General features: G+C 34.8%; 4 pseudogenes; 2 read left to right on the top strand and 2 right to left on the bottom strand.

The window, feature by feature from the left end:
• Positions 1-4,852: 4,852 nt before the first annotated feature.
• On the bottom strand, positions 4,853-6,979 carry LOC116127917 (annotated as a pseudogene).
• A 3,738-nt stretch (positions 6,980-10,717) lies between these two features.
• On the top strand, positions 10,718-14,538 carry LOC116128036 (annotated as a pseudogene).
• Positions 14,539-16,688: 2,150 nt separating this feature from the next.
• LOC116127916 lies at positions 16,689-18,303 on the bottom strand (annotated as a pseudogene).
• A 2,279-nt stretch (positions 18,304-20,582) lies between these two features.
• LOC116128035 lies at positions 20,583-24,783 on the top strand (annotated as a pseudogene).
• Positions 24,784-25,341: the final 558 nt, after the last annotated feature.

Genomic DNA, 25,341 nt, shown 5'->3' with positions numbered 1-25,341 from the left:
TTTGGTTGCACTTGTCGATGTATGTGCCAGGCTTTTCCTTTGGTACCCTCGACTGTTTTTTATGTCCTGGAAAATGGTTTCTCTTGTAAAGGATGGAGAATTTATATATATAATATCAGGAGAATTTATGATTATTGTACTTTTTCTTTTGTTTACTCAATTATCATTATCCTGCACTTTTCCAGGTGTTTCCATTTGCTATAGAGATTTTCATAAACATAGCAAATGGAGAGAGATTTGAGACGTAGGGTTATTTATAATTCTACTCATTTGGAGGGTAAAAAATTATTTATTATTTATTTATTAAAGGTAATATTGTAATAACATTTTTATATTGTGTCTAAATCTAAAATTGGTAATACATTACTTTAAGGTAAAAATTTAGAATTGTGAAACTAGGGTTAGAACTTGCCATTTCGCTTTACTTGGGTGGAAACATGTCCTTTGCTCTAATAAAAATAGAGTACAGGTGTGAAAGCATCCGATAACAGAACAAATCTGAACACTACTTGATCTAATACTAAATTACCCTGTTAAATACAATTAAAAAGTAATATAAAGTGATTTGAAAGGTCTTATCACTAACATTAAATTCAAACTTTTGCTTACATACCCTTTAAGCTCAATTTCAAGCCACATATAAATGTCTTATTTGGGGAAAATGTTATAATTTTTTAGGTATATGTACATACTTGAAATTAAGTCTTATTTATAATGTTGTTACTAATTTAAATTGATAGAAAAAATTAAAATTCCGCACCTAATTCCTTACAGATAATATAGGATGGTTTCAATGTCGCGATGGCCTTAAATTTAGGAATTCTATTTCTCAATGTCAGATACCCTTACCCATCCAGCCCTTGGATACAAAGTTGGATATGTCGAATTATTCCCTTTCTGTTGGTCCATACCGACTAAGCAGCTCAAGTTTTACAAAGAGGGGTAATCCTCCCACTCAACAAGACCTTATTATTGTATCCCGTTCATGATATCTTATCTAAGCTTTTACCTAAATAAATAATGAGTTTTTACTAACAAATAAATGCTTGCTATTGATAGTTACATATAAATAATAGATCTAAAGTAAAAAAAAAGTAAAAGGCATATTGTATTACAATGTTCTTAAAAGCAGGAAAAGCCTAAATCGTGAGAATCCTTAAATCTTTACTACCTAAAACACTAGGAGAAGAAGCAATTTAACCCAACTTTTATATCATTATCAACTTGGTTACTCATTTGATTCTTTAACCCTATCATCTTCTTTGTATCTTGGCTTTGAAAAAGATCTTGTGGAAATCTGCAACAAAATGTAATTTTGACTCTTTCCTTTGTCTATTCAAATGTCGTGGTGAAAATACTTTGGTGTGTGAAAAGACTTTGTGAAACAAGACTTTCCTAATCATTTGAAAAAAACTTTAGCGTGTGAAAAAACTTTAACAACTTTCAAGGAAATGGATGAACATTCATAAATTATTCGACAGTGTTATGTGATTATTTGTTCAAATGAAACTCAATTACAGAGAAAATGTGTATCCTTTTGGTTTTGCTTATATTTTTAAATCTTCTTTCTACACTACACAAGGGACCTTCCAGGAAATGGGATAAACAACAAAGAGTAAACTGACTTTTTCCACCCAAGGTTTGGCCTCATTACACTTTCCCACCCATCAAGTTTCAAAACGACACTTTTCTCACCCACCGTTATGCTCCATTAGAAAAATTCGTTATCTGACAATATAAACAATGTAAAGACGAAATACCATTATCTCTTATTCTACTTCCTCCTTCGCCACCTCTGATTTTGGTTACAATTCTGGCCAAATCATTGGAATGGAACCCAGCTTTCTCACGACAATCTTCTCACACAAATCGCACACAATATCATCACCCTTATCAAAATCAACACACAACACATCCACCAAATCAAAAATAAAAAACTGAAAAAAAAAAAAAATTGTTGGTCAAGTCTTCTCACCTTCCTCATTGTCGACAAGTACACAAACCATGCTTATTTGCACGCTGGTGAGGTTGACCGGGGTGCAGGAGGATGGGAGAGGGAGGTGTAGGAGAGGAGTGCAACGACCTTCTCCGCTGCGCAGGCTCAAAATAATTAATGTGTAACATATTATTGTTAAATAAATTGTTTATATAATTTAATATGCATAACATTTAGGGTTCGTTTGGTTCATTATTCTGATATTTTTTAGAATAATATTTTGCAAAAAGTTAAATTGGCGAGTATTAGGAGGTAGAATTTGAAAATTAAGAAAAATACCCTTTATCTTTGTTTATTTATTAAACACCCCTATAATAAATATTAAAATTAACAAAAACACCCCCAACCCACTCATTAAATACGAACGCCGGCCACCACCGCCAAAGGTGGCCGAAGTCGCCGTATCACGCATGATCGACTGGATCTTGCCGGTCGTGCACCGTATAGCCTTTTCGGCTTGATCCAAGGTAAATCTGTCGAAAAAGACCAGATCTACGACTAAATCTGGCTATTGACTACCGATCTGATCGCATTTGGTCATCAACAACAGCCAAAGATACGCGCGTCGTTAATGGTCAACGACGACCATATCTTGGCTGTCATTGATGACTATCTGGCCGTTGACGACCAGATCTTTGGCCATAGATTTGACCTTTTCCAACCAGATCCACCGTGGATTTAGTAGGAAAAGTCTAGATCGGCGCACTACTGGCCAGATTCAGCTGGTAGTGTGCCATTATATCAAATTCCGACCAGCTTTTGACAGTGGTGACAAGAATCTGGTAATGTGGGTTGCTTGGGTGTTTTTGTCACTTTTCAAAAAAAAATTGGGGTTGTTTAGATAATTAACAAATTTAGGAGGTTTAAAGAAATTAAATAATTTAAATAATATTTTGAGAACAAGTGAACCAAACACAAAGGCTCCGTTTGGTTCAAGATTGGGAATACTACTCTTGGTATTCCCAAAAAAGTTAAACAGTAAAATCCCCAAAACTCTCATTTTTGGGAATACTATTTTCAATATTATTTATTTTTTTAAACCCTCTAAATTTGTTAATTTAATTAAATACCCCTAAATATTTTTTTAAAATTACAAAAACACCCCAACAATCCACATTTACCAGATTCCGGCCAGACCTTTGGCCGTAACACTCGGTCACGACGGCCAACAAACGGTCGTTGTTGACCATCAACGACGACCGTTTGTTGGCCGTCGTTGAGAGCAAATACGGCCAGATCTGACCGTAGATCTGGCCTTTCTCCGGCTAGATCCACTGTGGATCTGGTCGGAAAGGCCATAGCGACGCATGACCGGCAAGATCCAACCGTCATGCGCCCATAGCGCGACTCCGGCCACCTCCGGTGGTGGTCGTCGGCTGGGGTGGTTTGAGGTGGGTTATGGGTATTTTTGTTAACTTTTAATGTTTTATTATAGGAGTATTTTGTAAAAAAACAAACATAAAGGGTATTTTATTAATTTATAAATTCTACATCGTAATACCCGCCCAATTCAACTTTTTTTTAACTTTTTTCAAAAAACTTTTCCCAAAACCCCCAAATTTTGAACCAAACGGAGCCAAATTTTTTGTTTAACTTTATTGGGAAAACTATTCTGGTTTTCCCAAACTATGTACCAAACGAAGCCTTCAAGGTCCATTTGGTTCACTCTTGGAAATACTGGCTTCGTTTGGTTCAAAATTTGGGGGTTTTGGGAAAAGTTTTTTGAAAAAAGTTAAAAAAAAGTTGAATTTGGTGGGTATTACGAGGTAAGATTTATAAATTAATTAAATGTCCCCTATGTTTATTTTTTTACAAAATACCCCCTATATTAAAACATTAAAAGTTAACAAAAACACTCCTAATCCACCCTCAAATACCCCCAACCGGAGGTGGCCGAGTCGTCTTATCGGTGCATGATCGATTGGATCTTGCCGGTCATGCGCCGCTATGGCCTTTTCCGGCCAGATCTGGCCGTATTTGCTCTTAACGATGGCCAACAAATGGTCGTCGTTGACTATTTGTTGGCCGTCATGACCGACTGTTACGGCCAGATCTTTGGCCTTAGATCTGGCCTTTTCCGACCAGATCCACCGTGGATCTGGCCAGAAAAGGCTAGATCGGCGCACTACCGGCCAGATTCAGTCGGTAGCGCGCCATCCTACCAAATTCCAGCTATTTTCCGACGGTGATGGCCGGAATCTGGTAAATGTGGATTGTTGGGGTATTTTTATAATTTTTAAAAAAATATTTAGGGGTATTTAATTAAATTAACAAATTTAGAGGGTTTAAAAAAAATTGAATAATATTGAAAGTAGTATTCCAAAAAATGAGAATTTTTGGGTATTTTACTGTTTAACTTTTTTTGGAACACTAAGAGTAGCATTCCCAATTTTGAACCAAAAGAAGCCACTATTATTAGTATTCCCAATAAAGTTAAACAGTAAAAATGAATTATTCTCAAAATATTATTTTATATTATTCAGTTTCTTTTAAACCCCCTTAAATTTATTAGTTTAACTAAATACTCGCAAATATTTTTTTTAGAAATTGCAAAAACACCCCAACAATCCACATTTATCAGAATCCGACTGTCCGTATTTAATGGGTGAATTGGGGGTGTCTTTGTTAACTTTTAATATTTTATTATATGGGTGTTTAGTAAATAAACAAACATAGAGGATATTTTTGTTAATTTCCAAATCCAACATCATAATATTCACCTAATTTAACTTTTTTCAAAATATTATTCTAAAAACTATAAGAATAATGAACCAAACGAACCTTAGAATCCGTTTAGACTACGTCAGTTCAAAGATCAAAACACCACCGTTTCAGCAGATGATTACTAACTAAACAAGTTAAATAAATTTTGTCTATCTTCTATCAAAAAGACATAAGCAGAGAGAGAAGCTCTCTGCATCAATCCTAAAGACCTAAACTTAACCATTGCGGCATCCTTGTGTCCATGATTCTCTTCACTACATCTTTTACAAAAGTATCAAAGCAAGAAGAGCAGAAACCTTTCATCAAACTAGTCTGTCCAGCTGCCAGTCTTTCTACATGAGAACAAATTGATGGTGGATGCACAAGGTGAACCTCACTACTCCTGTGTTCAAGACCACAAGCGGCTAAAATGGTGTGTGTAGAACTTCTTGCGATGTCCTTGAACATACTGTGGTCTGCATAAAAAAAAAGGGCTCATTTGACAATTATCAAAAGCATGGTAGATCAAAATTCATTCAAGTGAACCTAATCCTAAATCCATACCCATGTTAAAATATAAGCATGCATAAAGGATATTTTTGTTTTCTGGAACTGAAATGGTGTACAAAACACTGGCTGAATGAAGTCGAAAAGAAATGAGAATTCGTACCGAGTTCAATATCTCTGGACAAGTTTTTCAAATGGTTTTTGACAATTGATTGCAACTGTTCCTTTGCTACATAAAAATCACCCTCATCTCTAGCTGCAAAAGGAGACAAACCACCATCAGACCCAAGATTTGATATACTGCCGCACTGTCGGAATTGCTCATAGGATGGTATTAAATTGATCCCAGCAAGTTCAGGCCACAATGTCAAATTGGCAAGCCCATTCATGGTAGTCATAGTTGGATCCTGAACCGCTTGCCTTCTCAAATGGCTTAATCTTGGAGCAAAAATTTCACTATTTTCTACTGAAGAAGGGGGACACTCGTGTAATCTCTCCTCAATGATTGTCTGATGCAGTAGCTCCGTATTTCCTTGAGCACTTGCTGGTTGAACTACTGTTTCCCTGCCCTGATCTATTTGAGAGTTCAAAATGTCACTACTCAAATTGAGGGTTGACATACTATCAACACTACCAGCCATATAATTCATTCTATTAATAGAAAGGAGATTTTGTGTCTGACGGTGTATCCAGCGTCTCCCAGAGTGGGTTGGCGCCCCTGCTCCAGATCCTGGAGAAGCTGCCTGAACATCTCCAACACTAACTCTAGGTGATGAAAGATTTACAGAACCTTGAGTTAGGCTTACACGAGGTGAAGACAGTCTAAACTTTCCCCAAAAACTAAGATGGATGATGGTCTATTAAACAAGTTGTTGTTTGTGGTCCTTTGATCAGGTAAAGGATCTTGAGCAACAGGTCTACAGCCCTCACAGTACCAATTGCCATCCGGTACAACCCGCCCAAGGCCAACACAATAGGTGTGTGCTGATGAATCACAGATATCACACAGTAACATAAGGCCATCATCCCCACCTTGGTTGCATTCAGAACAAATAACATTCTCATAGGGGTCAAGATAACTCCTGAGGCCTTCCTCAGATGGTTGATAGACCTGCGTAAAGCAGTAATCTCATTTCAAAACAGGAAGCAAACAATAAAGTAAAGAAGAAGTATAATGAGAAGCACAAGAACAGTGAGGGCAACTAATAACATACTTAATCACGTTTGGGTACTTGAATCACCACACTTCTCAAATCAACACCGGCTGTTGCTCTTTCTGACTTAGTAATTGTCTTGAACCTCAGCTTGCACAAAGGGCAACGTGATTCCACTTTTGACCACTCCATGATGCAAGTGAAACAGAAATAGTGACTGCAACAGTTCAGAGTCCCCCTGAATCTTCTTTTATCTTCCTCAGAAAAACATATACCACATACTTGCTTTGCCACTTCACTCTTCACTACTTCTATCGTGCTCCGGACCCTTTCTTGCAGGAGGTTTCTTTGCAGCTGTAAATTATCTTCCTCCTCAATTTTCTTTGAGGAAACTGAACCCTTAAACTAGGTTTCAGATACCCACACAATTCATTGGCTTCTCTCACTTGTTCTCTCTCTTTCTCTGAGATTGTATAATCACAATCAGATGACCCAGAAGACACAAAATCTGAATCTGAAGGTACAACGTACCTTCTCCTTTGCCGACTGATTTTGTCTTGCTCTTTTCTCTCACAACTAGAGCATCATCAAGAAAATCACAATCTTCATCATCACACATCTTTCTTCCTCCTCAACCCACGAGTCTTCTTCCTTTCTTTCCTAAAGGTTTTGCTGAGGCAGTACGTTTTCTCCTTTTCGACCTCTAACAGAAACCTTTTTTCTCAAACCTTTTCTACCTAATTCTTATCTTCCTACTGTTGTTCTTCTCTTGTGACCACCAATTCCTCTCATATCCAAACAATCATCTCATCAAGGGTAAAATCCTCATCCTCCTTTCTCCTCTCTCCTTCATAATCTCATCTTTTCATCTCCATACAAAATCTTTTCCTCTTTCGTGATGTTTTAGCCCCGTTTCCTAAATTACTCTTTCCCGCTTTCGATCCAATAACCTTCCTCACTCTTCTCTTCTTCTACTTCCTCCTCCTCCTCCTCCTCTTCCACAAAACCACCGAAACTCTCTTCCGACGCACATCCATCTATGGAAGAACAATAATCTTCCAATTCATCCTCAGAACATCATTCCCTTCATCTGAAAACCACATAATCCTCATCAGAATCATCAGAACCCTTATCTTTTGACCTAAACCTTTCTTCACATCTCCCTAGAATTAACCTTCCCTCCCCTTCCATGCGCTTCCACCCACCAAACCAACAAAATAAACAAATAAATAAACAAAATCAAAGACCGAGAGCAACCCAGAAATCAAAGCCCAAAACTCAACCAAATAATATCAACAACTCAACATAACATCCCATAACATAACCCACTTTCAATACATCCATCAGATCCAAACCATCATATAAATCCCCAGATTCTCGAAATTAAATTCCTCCTGTTTCTGGCTTTGCTTCCTCTCTAATTAGGCAACACAATCAACACCAAGATCACAAATAAAAAACGTTATTAAAAAACAAACAAACCCAGATATAAATTAATAACACAAACCAAACCCACAAAAGATTTTCATTAATGAAAGTCAAAATTTATTAATATTCTGTTACAAAACAAAGTTCCAGAAACACAAAACACTTCCAAATACCTAAAACTAATATAATTTTTAATTAAATAAAAATAATAATAATAACTGTAGAGATAGAAAGCAAGAGGAGAAGGTGGTTATGTTACCTGTGAGGAGGAAGAAAAGAAAAGCAGTGAAACAGAGAGAACGCTGCGTGTTTTCGGAAATTGATTTTCTTATTCAGTTGTTGGGCGTTTCATTTTATTTTATTTTATTCAATTAATACGATTATTAACCGATTTAATGATATCTATGGCGTAGACAACTCCGCCGATCATTTCATGTGCAATTACGGGAATTCCCTTATCCTTTTTGATATTTTCTATTTTCACTTTTGACTTGGGGCTGGGATTCGACACGGTGGACTCTAGTATTCTTATCGTGGGGCTCAATAATAACTAACAACTTCATTGTTTTAAACAAATATAATTTTCTTACTTGCAACACAATTTTACAAACTTTATCTTATAATCCCGACATGATAGTTCGTAATTAGATAGATATGATTTATTTACGAGTTGATCAATTGTAAACTACCACATCGGGATTGTGAGATAAAGTCTATAAAATTTGATTATAAGTGTAATATTACCCTATAATTTCACATTTGACCTTATTGTCTATAAATTTTTATTCATAGAGCTCACAAGCTTAGTTTATACCAAAATTAGGGTTAGAGCCCAGATAAAAAGCCCAATTATTAGATTATTGTGCTTTTTTTTTTTTTTTTTATAATAAGATTCCACTGTGTTCGACTTTTTGGTAAGGAGCACAAGGCCTGCAAATGAATTGAGTCGCTCACGAGCTGCTCGAGTTTGAGCTCGAGTAGTTCACATATCGAGTCAAGCTCGAGTTTGAGCTCAAGCTCAAGTTTCGAAAATATCATCAATTCAACATTCAAATTTATCAACAGTGTTATCAATTTAACCTCCAAAAAATATATTAAACTCTCAACATTGTTGACAGGTTTTGAATGTTAGATTTGATTGAATAACAAAAATGTCATTTTCTTCAAATTTAAATAGAATAACCTAATAGTTTGTCAAAATTAAAGTCAACAGTTGTATTTCTAAAACTAGCGAGTTATCACTAAAAAAAAAAAAAAGAGGATTCGAGTCGCGTTTTCAAAACCGACTGATGTTTACTATAAAATAGTCAAACACACGGTGGTTTATTATAAAAACCCTATATTATACTCACAATACAATAATATATTAAACCTTTGTATATATCAATTAAGTTACAATTTTTCCCTTTTTTTTTTTTTTTTTTTTAACTTAATCCTTCATATTTGCTATATAAAATTATTTTAAATTGTTAACAATAAATATTTGAATCATTTAAACATCGCAATTTAAGTATATTTTAGAATACGTTTGATTAGGATTTGTAATGTCAAATAACATAAAATTGATCGAAGAATTTTTACAATAAGACGATTATCAACACTTGTAAAGTGACGACCAACATTTTTCGTAGTTACTTTATAATTAAAAAATATTAGTTTAAATAATTGATCGCTATTGCATATAAATTTTGTGAGAGAAAGTTTATAAAATTGGATTGTAAGTATAATATTACCCTATAATTTCACACTTGACCTTATTGCATAGAAATTTTTATTCATAGAGCTCACAAGCTTAGTTTATACCAAAATTAGGTTTAGAATCCGAATACAAAGCCCAATTATAGATTATTGAGTTTTTTTTTTTTTTTTTTTTTTTTAATAATAAGATCCCAGTGTGTTCGACTTTTTGGTAAAGAGCACAAGGCCTGCAAATGAATTGAGCCACTCGCGAGTTGCTCGGGCTTGAGCTCAAGTAGTTCGCATGTTGAGTCGAGCCAAGTTAGAGCCTAATAATGCTCGACTTTGAGCCGTTTGCAAGCTAACTCAAACTTGATATATTATATAATATTATATAAAATAATTTAAATAATTAATAGTTAAGATTTTGAATTGAGTTCGAACTTGATTTTGACTTGGTTACAACGAGTCAAGTTTGAGTTTGAGCTCAAGCTTCGAAAATATCGTTAATTCAACCTCCAAATTTATCAACAGTTTCATCAATTTAACCTCCAAAAAATTATATTAAACCCTCAACATTGTTGACAGGTTTTGAATGTCAGATTTGATTGAATTGGGTGAATAATAAAAACATCATTTTCTTCAAATTTAAACAAAATAACCTAACAGTCTATAAAAATAAAAATCAAGAGTCGTATTTCTAAAACTAGCGAGTGCTCACTAAGAAAAAGAAGGATTCGAGTCGCGTTTTCGAAACCAACAGATGTTTATTACAAAAAAGCCAAACACACAATAGTTTATTATTAAAACCCTATACTCGCAACACAATAATATATTAAACAGTATATATCAATTAAGTTACAATTTTTAGTTTTTTTTTTTTTTTTTATTCAACAACAAGACAATGAAGGTGATACTAAAATTATTATAAAATTAATATATTTTAATACACAATATTTAAATTCATAATTAAAAATAAAAAATAAAAAATAAAAATAAATGAACAATATAAAAGAAGAAGAAGCAGAAGATAACACTTCCTTTTCTCTGAATCCTAAACCTACCAATCACACATTTCATTGATTCAAAATTCTCTGTTCACCCCTCTTCATCTCCCATCATCACATCATCTGATTGCTTTGAAGATCCATTTGCGATAACTCCCAAGATTTCATTTTTATTTGTCTAACTATTCAAAGGGGTTGTTAAGGAGAGAGCTTTATTGTTAATTGTTATTTTTTTTATCATAAACATGGATGCTGATTCATGGAGTGCTCGTCTCTTTCTGCTTCGAAACGATACCAGTCTGCTCTTCAATCGCGATCTGGTCAGCTTTTCATTTACTCTTCTGGTTTTTTTTTTTTTTTTATTTATCTTTTGCTTTGTTGGTTGCGAGAAATGAGAAATAGGGGTATAATGTTAAAAGTAGGGATTTTTTTTTACAGTTTTAATTTTAAACTTTGTTTTTTTTTATCTGTTTCTTTTTAATATGGGGATAATTGTATTCAATTATGTGGTTTGGTTGAGTTGAGTTTTTTTTAGAGGAACCCAGAATTGGAAATGATTGAGTTAATTCATTACAATTTTGTTGTGGTGTGGGGGTGTCTATTTGACATCCCCACGCTAGCCAAGGCGAGGGGTCGTTCACTGTAGGGGCTACAGGTTGCCTCAATGATTAGATGTTTTTGGATGATAGATGCTTGTGTAAAGTGGAAAAGTGTAATGAAAGAGTGAATGATGCGGGCGTGAACCTAAAGCGACAGTATTGCTTGGTTGTCATAAACATAGAAAGAGGAAAGAAACTAATGGGAAGCTTTTAGCCAACATTAGTGTAGTTTCTGGTTGCTGTGGAAATGAAGAAGAGAGAAGTAATATTGGCTTGGGACTCATTGTTGTGCAATCATGTAAAAGTTCATTTAAGAAATGTAGACCTATTTCGCATAGCCTTTGGAAAATTTTTAATTGAGGGTTAGAGAGGAGCAAATAGGAGGTGTTTCAATTCATATTTGATACAATGGTTAGACCACAATATCTCACACAACCTTAATCAGCCAAGCTCAATATAAATGCTTTGCTTAACATGGAGCAAGTTTCTTTCTTTTTTCTCCCCTGTATATATAAAGTGATGATCAGTTATTTTGTTTTGGTTTCTTTTCCTCTTCTTCTTGGCTCAAATAAATGCCTTAGGTTCTATAAAGTCATATTTGGGAACTTCAAATTTTTCCATTGATTGAAAGACCTATGTGAATGCAGATATGTTCATGGGATTTGAAGAAATTGATGGGATGATGATATAAGGGAGGAATTTCCATGCCCATTTTGCTCAGAGTATTTGTATGTTGGCTTGTGTGTGCACATTGATGACGAGCATCCTGTGGAGGCAAAGAATGGGGTATGTTACTTGCAAATTAGAAATTTGGATTTTTTATAAGATTCTTGTTCAGGTCTTGCCTGTAGTTCAACTGATGATGGTGTACTTTTTTTGTTTCTTAGATTTCCATTGATGATGTATTTAAAGAAACATTAGTTTTATATATATTTTTTAAAGTCATTATGCCCGTAGTCTCAATCAAACAATATTAAATTTTAACCAACTGCTGTATAGATGAGTGGTAACAGGAACTGTCTTCAGGATCCCTTGTAGTTGGACTCACTTGAGGTGGCTAAATCTGAACTCATGATTGGATACTGTCAGATAATTGTAGGCTTTGTATTCAGCTTCAAAGGTCTTTCCTTTTCTGATTGAGGGATATAATCAGTAAAATCTGTAAGCTTTATTTTCAGCTTTCTCATCTCCTGATAGTCATGGATTGATGTAGTTAGAATTGAAACCTTGATTGACTTAGGTTAAACATGGGAATTGACTCACTGGAAAGGTAACACACAAGCATCAAATGGACATGAATTCATATCAAAAACAGATGTGCTTAGTGGGGAGGAGGGCTTCTATATTTAGAAGATGGGAATTAACTTCCCTGTAGGCATTACTTGCATTGATGGTGTTCTTCACGTAGGAGAATGATTGGTCGGGTTATGGGGATTTCGTTATGCAGTAGACTGAAAAAAATTATCTTAGCAAGAAAAAAAACAAGACGAAGCCAAAAGGTTATTGTGTGTTTGGACTAATGGAGGTTGGGTTTTTCTTTTCCAGAATCTTTATTATGTTGTGGATTAGGATTCATATCACCATTTGGGAAAAAGCTTATTAAATCTTTATTTACTAACATTGGGCGCTCTTTATTTGCAGGTTTGTCCAGTTGCAATGAGGGGGGGTTGATATGGTTGCACACATAACTTACAAATGGAAATATATTTAAGAATCCTTTTTCCCTGATGCATTTGTATGTTTTAAGAATTTGAATTATTGCTCATTAATCATTTTTGTGCTCAATTGTAGATAATATGCTGAAGCATTCAACATGCATAAAACTTCAGAAATAACTTTGCAAAATTATTTTTTTGGGATGATGTCATCTAATGGTTTGTCAAAACCAAGTTGTCTATTCATCTTTTGAAAAAAAAAAAAGAGGGAAACCTTTTGAACAATAAGTTATGTTTTTCCCTCATCAAGCTTGGTCTGAAAGTCATGCCTCATAGTCTGTCATTGTGCAGGTCCCACAATTTTACTGTTGGCATCTGTCATGCATATCTCAAGCTTACTTTCATGCCTTATATAGTTGAGTTGATTGACTTTCATATATGAATTTGTTTCATCTTATTTGATCTCTAGCTGTTTACATCTTCAAGATATTCTGTACAAGTAGTTTAAGTCATTCTGCAGGCAGACTTTTTTCTTTTGGCTTTTAGTATAAATGTTACTAACTTAAAGTTTTTAAGGCTTTCTTCTCAAAACATGAGTATGATGGGATTTGGATAATGCTGTGAATTCTTAATTCATGATTACATGCAGCGCAAGAGGAAACACGTAAAGGTGGATCTCATTCGACACTTCTTTGTTGGGGAAAGAGCTGCGGGAGGGAAATCCACACCCTTTTGGGGGTTCTCTGTATAGTTTCCTCCCAATGCGCAGCGGATCCTTTATTATCTTCATTCATCTTGCCTGTGTCTGATGATTCTGTTAGTGTCCAGTCTCACTTCTCTGCAACAAGCTCAGCAAGAAAAGCTCATTGAGAAGGTTTCAGAACGGTAAGCTTCTTTTATGCATTCCCCCCTGTAATGTTTTACATGCATTAGAAAATTTGCCTATGTGGTAATGGTATCTGGCTTGGCTGCCTCTAAATATTGTGTGCTTCTTATATAAAAGGATATTTGAACCATGATTCTTAATCTTTTTTCTTCAGAAGACAGTTTCCTTTTCTAGCAAAATTCGCTAGAATATAGGCTTAAGGAATTATGTAGTTTTACGAGTGGAAGTCTCATAACAACCTTTTTCCATTAGTTTCTTAATATTGCAAGGAAGAAATAGTATTTGGAAATTTTGAAAGAAGCGTTAGATCAGTTGAAGGGGCTTGTGATGGACGTATGAGGACAAAGGTTACTTTTCGCTTCAGGACATTGTATCGGGCCAGAAGATACCTTAATTTTTTGCTGGATCCAGCTAAGTTTAATTTATTCCAAAAAAATTGACAAATGTATACTGCAAAGCATTTGCCTTCATAAGCCTTTCTACTCTACCGGTGCTGCTCTACATTGCTTCGTTGAATACCTGAAGTTTGAAACCTGGGAAGACGAGAATGCCTTTTTGGGCCATTTCTTACAATATTAATCAATCTCATAATCCTGTTAGAGTTGCTATGAGGGAAGCAATGCTTAGGTCATTTATCTCCAATGTTGATATACTTACTCTAAACAAAACAGACTGACGAACTTTTTTACTTGTGGTATACTCACTCCAACCTAAGGACATTTCGTTATCATGTTTGGATCATCATTGTTTCAATGTTTTTTCTCCACTTCCTTATTAATATTTTGGTTCTCTGTAACAGAAAATTTCCAGTCGACTCCGTGTCCCTTAAGGATCGGGAAGAGAAGGCGAAAAGGTCTGAGTTTGTTCAAGGGTTGTTGTTGTCCACCGTTCTTGATGATATTTTATGAAGAATAAACCATGGTGGATGATGAGATGATGCAACAGTGGACTTGAAATTGCAGCCACAAACCTGCAGTCTATGGTTTGTAGTAATATATGCCTATGTATTAAGCGCAGTGTTCGAATAAGTGTAGTAGAATGAGTGTAATCTATATTGCCAGAGTATGTTCTTATTAGGGCTGAACAGACTTTAATGTCAGCTTTCAATCTTGGATCATATAATTTAAAATGAAAGAGCAAAAAGAAAATAATTTACTACCATCAGAGTCCTTCATGGACAGAATTTAGTTGTTTTCTTCTGGTATAATGAGTTGCCCATTTAGTATCTCTAAAAGCATTTGAAGCATAACTAAAACACTGTCATATTGCCCTTTTGAATCTTAAAGCACAGAAAACAAAACCAAGGACCTTCATATCACCCATTTTAGAGTGTTGGTTGTGATTTACCCAAAAAAACTATAAAATATTCAACTAACATAATTAGTGGGAAAATGTGCTTCTTTCCACTATGTAACCACTGAAACTTACAACATTCAGAATGAGACAAAGGAGAGCCATGGACCCAGGCAACAAGTAAAACAAAAGCATGCCCACTATCCTGGGACTACAGCTGAATGTTTTCTCTTTTTTCTTCTTTTCTTTTTTACATTATTGTTCAATAAGTAAATATTGGCGATTTAGGTTTAAAGTCTTACGGAATTTTAGACATTATGCAAACGTCTTTCATTCCAAAAGCCTCTATTGGTTTAAGAGAATTAACTTTACAAACTAAAGCTCGAGTTCGATATAAAAAAAAATTATAAACTGCCTCCAGGCTTGTCAACTTTACTCATTCTATCAAACAAGAATGGGTTACAGTAGCTTGATAAAGACATATATGATATATACCACTAACTCAAGAAAAAAAAAAAACCACACAACATCTCACAAAGTTGATTTTGCCCTTGATGAATATTGGTCAACCAATTAAGATAATGTATTTATCAAGGAAGAAGGGGATTCTGTGATGGTTTATCCAAATAAATGAATTCAGTGTCACTTCATAAGTTGAGGAATGTGTTATAAATAAATATTTGTCCAATAAATAATCATATACCTATGATCATCAAAAGTGGTAGTTCAATATCTGATCCTATTCATTGGAAAGATATATACAGCAACAGAAAAATTGGTGAGTAGTAAAAATAGTTTGACTTGTCCAGTCAAACAATGACTAATACAATGACCAAACAAGAATGGAGCACTTTATTGGTGCTCAATGTACTCGTTAATTACGCTATAAACAAGTTACAATAAATTTTGTCTATTCCTATCAAAAAGACATAAGCAGAGAGAAGCTCTCTGCATCAATCCTAAAGACCTAAACTTAACCATTGCGGCATCCTTGTGTCATGATTCTCTTCATACATCTTTTACAAAAGTATCAAAGCAAGAAGAGCAAAACCTTTCATCAAACTAGTCTGTCCAGTGCAATCTTTCTAATGAGAACAAATTGATGGTGGATGCACAAGGTGAACCTCACTCCTCCTGTGTTCAAGACCACAAGCGGCTAAAATGGTGTGTGTAGAACTTCTTGCGATGTCCTGAATAACTGTGGTCTGCTAAAAAAAAAGGGTCATTTGACATTATCAAAGCATGGTAGATCAAAATTCATTCAATTGAACTAATCTAAATCCATACCATGTTAAAATATAAGCATGCATAAAGGATTTTTTGTTTTCTGGAACTGAAATGGTGTACAAAACATGGCTGATGAAGTCGAAAAGAAATGAGAATTATACCAAGTTCAATATCTCTGGACAGTTTTTCAAAGGCTTTTGACAATTGATGCAACTGTTCCTTAGCTACATAAAAATACCCTCATCTCTAGCTGCAAAAGGAGACAAACCACCATCAGACCCAAGATTTGATATACTGCGCACTGTCGGATTGCTCATAGGATGGTATTAAATTGATCCCAGCAAGTTCGGCCACAATGTTAAATTGGCAGGCCCATTCATGTTAGTCATAGTTGGACCTGAACCGCTTGCCTTCTCAAATCGCTTAATCTTGGAGCAAAAATTTCACTATTTTCTACTGAAGAAGGGGGATATCTATGTAATCTTCCTCAACGATTGTCTGATGCAGTGTCTCCGTATTCCTTGAGCACTTGCTGGTTGAAATACTGTTTCCCTGCCCTGATCTATTTGAGAGTTCAAAATGTCACTACTCAAATTTGGGGTTGACATACCATCAGCACTCCAGCCATATAATTCATTCTATTAATAGAAAGGAGATTTTGTATCTGACGGTGTATCCAGCGTCTCCCAGAGAGGGTTGGTGCCCCTGCTCCAGATCCTGGAGAAGCTGCCTGAACATCTCCAAAATTAAATCTAGGTGATGAAAGATTTACAGAACCCTGAGTTAGGCTTATACGAGGTGAAGACAATGAAGGAGGGTCTAACTTTCCCCAAAACTTAAGATGGGTGAGGTCTATAAAAAAGTTGTTTGGGGCCTTTGATCAGGTAAAGGATCTTGAGTGGAGAACTAGAAGATACGAGCAACAGGCTACAGCCGTCACAGTACCAATTGCATCCGGACACCCGCCCAAGGCCAACACAATAGGTGTGTGCTGATGAATCACAGATATACACAGTAACATAAGGCCATCATCCCCACCTTGGTGGCATTCAGAACACAATAACATTCTCATAGGGGTCAGATAATCGAGGTCTTCCTCAGAGGTTGATAGACTGTGTAAAGCAGTAATCCATTTCAAAACGGGAAGTAAACAAAATAAAGTAAGAAAGTAAACAAGAGCACAAGAACAGTGAGGGCAACTAATAACAACTTGATCACGTTTGGGTACTTGAATCACCACACTCTCAAATCAACACCAGCTGTTGCTCTTTTGGCTTAGTAATTGTCTTGAACCTCTGCTTGCACAAAGGGCAACGTGATTCCACTTTTGACCACTCCATGATGCAAGCGAAACAGAAATAGTGACTGCAACAGTTCAGAGCCCCCGAATTCTTTTATCTTCTCAGAAAAACTATACCACATACTTGCTTTGCCATTCACTTCACTACTTCTATTTCTCCTTACCCTTTCTTGCAGGAGGTTTTTTGCAGCTGTAAATTATCTTCTCCTCAATTTTCTTTGAGGAAACTGAACCCCTTAAAACTAGTTTCAGATACCCACACAACATTGGCTTCTCTCACTTGTTCTCTCTCTTCCTCTGAGATTGTATAATCACAATCAATGACCCAGAAGAACAAAATCTGAATCTGAAGGTACAACGTACCTTCTCCTTTGCCGACTTGATTTTGTCTTGCTCTTTTCTCTCACAACTAGAGCATCACAAGAAAATCACAATCTTCATCATCATCACATTTCTTTCCTCCTCAACCACGATTCTTCCTTTCTTTCCTAAAGGTTTTGCTGAGGCAGTACGTTTTCTCCTTTTTCACCTCTAACAGAACCCTTTTTTCTCAAACCTTTTCTACCCAATTCTTTTCTTCCTACTGTTGTTCTTCTTCTTCGTGACCACCAATTCCTCTTATCATCCAAACAATCATCTATCAAGGGTAAACTCCTCATCCTCCTCTTCCTCTCCTCTCCTTCATAATCCTCATTTTCATCCCATACAAAACCTTTTCCTCTTTGTGATGTTTTAGCCCGTTTCCTAAATTATCTTTCGCTTTCGATCCAATAACCTTCCTCACCTCCTTCTCTTCTTCTAACTTCCTCCTCCTCTCCTCCTCTTCCACAAAACACAAACCCACCGAAACTCTCTTCCGACGCACCTCCATCTATGGAAGAACAATAATCTTCAATTCATCCTCAGATACATCATTCCCTTCATCTGAAACCACATAATCCTCATCAGAATCATCAGAACCCTTATCTTTTGACCTAACCTTCTCTTCACATCTCCCCTAGAATAACATTCCCTCCCTTCCCATCTGCGCTTCCACCCACCAAACCAACAAATAAACAAATAAATAAACAAAATCAAAGACCGAGAGCAACCCAGAAATCAAAGCCCAAAACTCAACCAATAAATATCAACAACTCAATAACATCCCATAACATAACCCACTTTCAATACATCAAATCAGATCACAAACATCATAAAAATCCCCAGATTCTCGAAATTAAATTCCCTTTGTTTCTGGCTTGCTTCCTCTCTAATTAGGCAACACAATCAAACCAAGATCACAAAAATAAAACTATAAAAAAAAAAAACCCAGATAATAATATCACAAACCAAACCACAAAAGATTCATTAATTGAAAGTCAAATTATTAAATATTCTGTTACAAAAACAAAGTTTCCAGAAACACAAAACACTTCCAAATACCTAAAACTAATAATAATTTTTAATTAAATAAAAATAATAATATAACTGTAGAGATAGAAAGCAGAGGAGAAGGTGGTTATGTTACCTGTGAGGAGGAAGAAAGAAAAGCAGTGAAACAGAGAGAACGCTGTGTTTTTCGGAAATTGATTTTCTTATAAAAAAAAAAAAAAATTGAAAACTAAAAGTAAAAATAAAATCAAAGAACAATTCGAATTCGATTTAGAATTCAAATTAATCGTCGTGGTTTTGTATTGTAGTGGATCTGAAGATGAAAATGATGATGCAGAAGAAAAAGAAGAATATCGGAAGTCTTTCTGCTTCGAGGGGTCACGTGACCGAAATGGAAAAGTCACGTGCTGTCCAGTTGAAGAAGGAAGTGTAATTTTTATTTTTAATTTAATTTATATATATATATAAGAAAAAACAAAACACTGCCTGTTGAGTCAATTTGAGTTCGGTCGGTTAAGCGGTCTTAAGTCTTAACTTATTGTTCTCTTGTTAAGTGGATGGGGCCTTCGGTAATCGGGTCGGGTTGATATTTAACTATTTTTATTTTTATATATTTTTATAATTTAGAGATCATCGACCTTGTTTTACAAACCCAACCTTTATAACCTAATTTTATTATTACGAAAAGATTATAACCTAAATTATTGATCTAAGGTATAGACATTTTTTTGGATAAATTCATTAATTATCTCCTTTGCTAAATATAATTAACCATAATGATTAAAGGATTTGTCATTACTTACAAAGAAAAAGGTCAAAATATAAATATTAATAAGCTTTAAACATGCTCGAAAATCATATATGTAAAAAGGTATCTATGTTGGTGAATAGTTATTTATCTTCATGCTCGGAAATATGGTAATAACTCTATAGCAAAAATCAATGTCTTAATATAATATATCATATATTTTTTGCAATATATAAATAATTATTACTATATGAAGACAAGGTTTTAAAACACGACTTAGAAAAATTATAACTCACTACAATATGGAATTACTATATTTTTGTATGATTATATAAAAATTATTTATATATAAAGTATTATTATAGAAACGTGCTAAAGTTGTTCTATTTTACTTAAGTCCATAATTTTTTTAGAATTTAGACATAAATTTCATGATTAAATTATTGAAAAAAAAGTTAAATAAAGTTATTACAATAAAAAGAAATACAATTGTTTGACACCTAAAGAGTTTTATATTTTGTATAGAAAATAATATAATTTATAAAAATGGATTGCTCTGAGACAATTTTTCTTAATGATTAATCAAGGTATATATAAACTAATTTGAATATCTTAGTTAATAATAAAAAAAAAAATCATTATCTGTAATTTTTAAATTGAATTTCATTCCACAAAAGACAATGAAGGTAGATACTAAAATCATTATAAAATTAAGATATTTTAATATCACAATATTTATAATTCATAATTAAAAATAAAAATAAAAATAAAATAAATGAACAATATAAAAGAAGAAGAGAGAGAAGATAACACTTCTCTTTCCGATCCTAAACCTACCAATCCACCCATCTATCATTGATTCAAAATCTCTCTGTTTCTCCCCTCTTCATCTCTCCATCACATCATCTGATTGCCTTTGAAGATCAAACTTTGCTGTAACTCCCCAAGATTTCATTTTTATTTGTCTAACTTTCAAAGGGGTTGTTAAAGGAGAGAGCTTTATGTTAATTGTTGTTATTTTTATTCATAACATGGATGCTGATTCATGGAGGGCTCGTCTCTCTCTGCTTCTAAACGATACCAGTCTGCTCTTCAATCGCGATCTGGTCAGCTTTTCATTACTCTTCTGGTTTTTTTTTTTTTTTTTTTTTTTTTTTCATTTATCTTGTGCTTTGTTTGGTTGCTGAGAAATGATAGAAATAGGGGTAATGTTAAAAAGTAGGGATTTTTTTTTACAGTTTAATTTTAAACTTTGTTTTTTTCTTTATCTGTTTCTTTGTAATTATGGGATATTGTATTCAATTATGTGGTTTGGTTGAGTTGAAGTTATTTTTAGAGGAACCCAGAATTGAGAAATGATTGAGAATCATTACATTTGTTGTGGTGTGGGGGTGTCTATTTGACATCCCCCAGCGCTAGCCAAGGCGAGGGTTCGTTCACTGTAGGGGCTACAGGTTGCCTCAAGTGATTAGATGTGTTTTGGATGATAGATGCTTGTGTAAAGTGAAAAGTGTAATTGAAAGAGTGAATGATGCGGGCGTGGAACCTAAGCTGACAGTATTTGCTTGGTTGCTTATAAACTATAGAAAGAGAAAGAAACTATTGGAAGCTTTTACCAAGATTAGTGTAGTTTCTGGTTGCTGTAGAAATGAAGGAAAGGAGAGAAGATAAATATTGGGAGCTTGGGACTCATTGTTGCAATCATGTAAAAGTTATTATTTAAAATGCTAGACCCTATTTCGCATAGCCTTTGGAAATTTTTAATTCGTCTTTTAATGAGGGTAAAGAGGAGCAAATAGGAGGTTGTTTCAATTTCATATTTGATCTACAATGGTTAGACCACAATATCTCACACAACCTTAATCAGCCAAGCTCAATATAAATGCTTTGCTTAACATGGAGCAAGTTTTCTTTCTTTTTTCTCCCCCGTATATATATAAAGTGCTGATCCATTTATTTGTTTTGGTTTCTTTTCCTCTTCTTTCTGGCTCAAATAAATGCCTTAGGTTCTATAAGTTCATATTTGGGAACTTCAATTTTTCCATTGATTGAAACTACCTCATGTGAATGCGATATGTTCATGGGATTTAAGAAATTGATGGGATGATGATTAAGGGGGAATTTCCATGCCCATTTGCTCAGAGTACTTTTGATATTGTTGGCTTGTGTTGCCACTTGATGACGAGCATCCTGTGAGGCAAAGAATGGGTATGTTACTATAAATTAGAAATTTGGATATTTCTTATAAGATTCTTGTTCAGGTCTTGCATGTAGTTCAAACTGATGATGGTTGTGTACTTTTTTTGTTTCTTAATTTCCTTTGATGTGTATATTAAGAAACATTTAGTTTGTATATATTTTTTAAAGTCATTATTGCCCGTTAGTCTCAATCAACAAATATTTAAATTTTAACCAACTGCTGTATAAGAGTGGTAACAGGAACTGTCTTCAGGATCCCTTGTATTGGACTACTTGAGTGGCCTAAATCTGAACTCATGTTGGATACTGTCAGTATAATTTGTAGGCTTTGTATTCAGCTTCAAAGGTCTTTCTTTTTCTGTTGAGGGATATAATCAGTAAAATCTGTAAGCTTTATTTTCAGCTTTCTTCATCTCCTGATAGTCATGGATTGATGTTAGTTAGACTTGAAACCTTGATTATATGACTTGGTTTAACACATGGGAATTGACATCACTGGAAAGGTAACACCCAAAGCATCAAATGGACATGAATTCATATCAAATAACGATTGTGCTTAGCTGGGGAGGAGGGCTTCTATATTTAGAAGATGGGAATTAACTTCCCTTGTAGGCACTTACTTGCATTGATGGTGTTCTTCACCCGTAGGAGGATCGATTGGTCGGGTTATAGGGGAATTTTCGTTATGCGAGACTGAAAAAAAATCTCATTAGCAAGAAAAATAACAAGACTGAAGCCAAAAGGTTATTGTGTGTTGGACTAATGGAGGTTTGGGTTTTTCTTTTCCAGAATCTATTTATTATGTTTGGATAGGATTCATATTCACCATTTGGGAAAAGTACTTATTAAATCTTTATTACTAACATTGGGCGCTCTTATTTCAGGTTTGTCCAGTTTGTTCAATGAGGGTGGGGGTTGATATGTTGCACACATAACTCTACAACATGGAAATTATTTAAGATATCCTTTTTCCCTGATGCATTTGTATGTTTTAAGAATTTATGAATTATTGCCTCATTAATCATTTTTGTGCTCAATTGCTGATATATGCTGAAGCATTCAACATGCATAAAACTTCAGAAATAACTTTGCAAAATTATTTTTTTGGGATGATGTCATGCTAATGGTTTGTCAAAACCAAGTTGGCTATTCATCTTTTGAAAAAAAAAAAAAAAGAGGGAAACCTTTGGAGCATATAAGTTATTTTTTCCCTCATCAAGCTTTGGTCTGAAAGTCATGCCTCATAGTCTGTCATTGTGCAGGTCCTCACAATTTTACTGTTGGCATCTGTCATGCATTTCTCAAGCTTACTTTCATGCCTTTAATATGTAAGAGTTGATTGACTTTCCATAATATGAATTTGTTTCATCTTATTTGATCTCTAGCGTTTTACATCTTCAAGATATTCTGTACAAGTAGCTTTAAGTCATCTGCCAGGCAGACTTTTTTCTTTTTGGCTTTTAGTATAATGTTACTAACTTAAAGTTTTTAAGGCTTTCTTCTCAAAACATGAGTATGATGTGGATTTGCATAAGCTGTGAATTCCTTAATTCATGATTACATGCAGCGCAAGAGGAAAACACGTAAAGGTGGATCTCATTCGACACTTTCTTTGTTGAGGAAGAGCTGCGGGAGGGAAATCTACACTCCATTTTTGGGGTTCTTCTTGTATAGTTTCCTCATCCAATGCAGCAGCGATCCTTTATTATCTTCATTCATCTTGCCTGTGTCTGATGATTCTGTTAGTGTCCAGTCTCACTTATCTTCTGCAACAGCTCAGCCAAGAAAAGCTCTATTGAGAAGGTTTCAGAACGGTAAGCTACTTTTATGCATTCCCCCCTGTAATGTTTCCATGCATTAGAAAATTTGCCTATGTGGTAATGGTATCTGGCTTGGCTGCCTCTAAATATTTGCTTGCTTCTTTATATAAAGGAATTTGAACCATGATCTTAATCTTTATTTCCTCAGAAGACCAGTTCCTTTTCTAGCAAAATTCGCTAGAATATAGGCTTAAGGAATTATGTAGTTTTACGAGTGGAAGTCTCATAACAACCTTTTCCATTAGTTTCTTAATATTGCAAAGGAAGAAAATAGTATTTGGAAATTTTGAAAGAAGCGTTAGATCAGTTGAAGGGGCTTGTTATGGACGTTTATGAGGACAAAGTTACTTTCTAGCTTCAGGACATTGTATCGGCGCCAGAAATACCTTAATTTTTTGCTGTATCCAGCTAGTTTAATTTATTCTCAAAAAATTGACAAATTTGTATATACTGCAAAAAGCATTTGCCTTCATAAGCCTTTCACTCTACGGTGCTCTACATTGCTTCGTTGAATACCTGAAGTTGAAACCTGTGAAGAACGAGAATGCCTTTTTGGCCATATTTCTTACAATATTAATCAATCTCATAATCCTGTTGGAGGTTGCTATGAGGGAAGCAATGCTTAGGTCTTTTATCTCCAATTGTTGATATCTTACTCTAAACAATCCAGACTGACGAACTTTTTTATCTTGTAGCTCATAACTCACTCCACCTAAGGACATTTCGTATATCCATGTTTGGATCATCATTTTGTTCGATGTTTTTTTTCTCCCCACTTCCTTATTCATATTTTGGTTTTCCGTAACAGAAATTCCAGTCGACCCTGTTCCCTTAAGGATCGGGAAAGAAGGCGAAAAGGTCTGAGTTTGTTCAAGGGTTGTTGTTGTCCACCGTTCTTGAGATATTTTATGAAGAATAAACCATGGTGGATGATGATGATGATGCAGCAACAGTGGACTTGAAATTTGCAGCCACAAGCTCCTGCAGTCTATGGTTTGTAGTAATATATGCCATGTATTAAGCGCAGAGTGTCGAATAAGTGTAGTAGAATGAGTGTAATCTATATTGCCAGAGTATGTTTCTTATTAGGCCTGACAGACTTTAATGTCAGCTTTCAATCTTTGGATCATATAATTTAAAATGAAAGAGCAAAAAGAAAATAATTTACTACCATCAGAGTCCTTCCATGGACAGCTAATTTAGTCTGTTTTCTTCTGGTATAATGATTGCCCATTTTAGTATCTCTAAAAGCATTATGCAATGCATAACTTAGACAACTGTCATATTGCCCCTTTTAGAATCTTCAAAGCACAGCAAAACAAAACCAAGACCTTCATTATCACCCATTTTAGAGTGTGGGTTGTGATTTACCCAAAAGACTAAAATATTCAACTAACATAATTAGTGGGAAAAGTGTCTGCTTTCCACTAAATGTAACCACTGAAACTTACAACATTTCAGAATGAGACAAAGGAGAGCCATGGACCCAGGCAACAAGTAAAACAAAAGCATGCCCACTATCCTGAGACCTGGACTAAGCTGAATAGTTTTCTCTTTTTTTCTTCTTTTCTTTTTTACATTATTGTTCAATGTAATATTGTGCGATTTAGGTCTAAGTCTTCACGGAATTTTAGACATTATGCAAACGTCTTTCATTCCAAAAGCCTCTATTTGGTTTAAGAGAATTAAACTTTACAAACTAAGGCTCGAGTCCGATATAAAAAATTTTATAAACTGCCTCACCGGCTTGTCAACTTTACTCTCTATCCAT

The sequence above is a fragment of the Pistacia vera genome, unplaced genomic scaffold, assembly GCF_008641045.1.
Source record: "Pistacia vera cultivar Batoury unplaced genomic scaffold, PisVer_v2 Contig196, whole genome shotgun sequence".
Classification (NCBI taxonomy): Eukaryota; Viridiplantae; Streptophyta; class Magnoliopsida; order Sapindales; family Anacardiaceae; genus Pistacia; species Pistacia vera.
The sequence above is the reverse complement of the archived record's forward strand: the minus strand, read 5'-3'. Positions and strand labels throughout refer to the sequence as shown.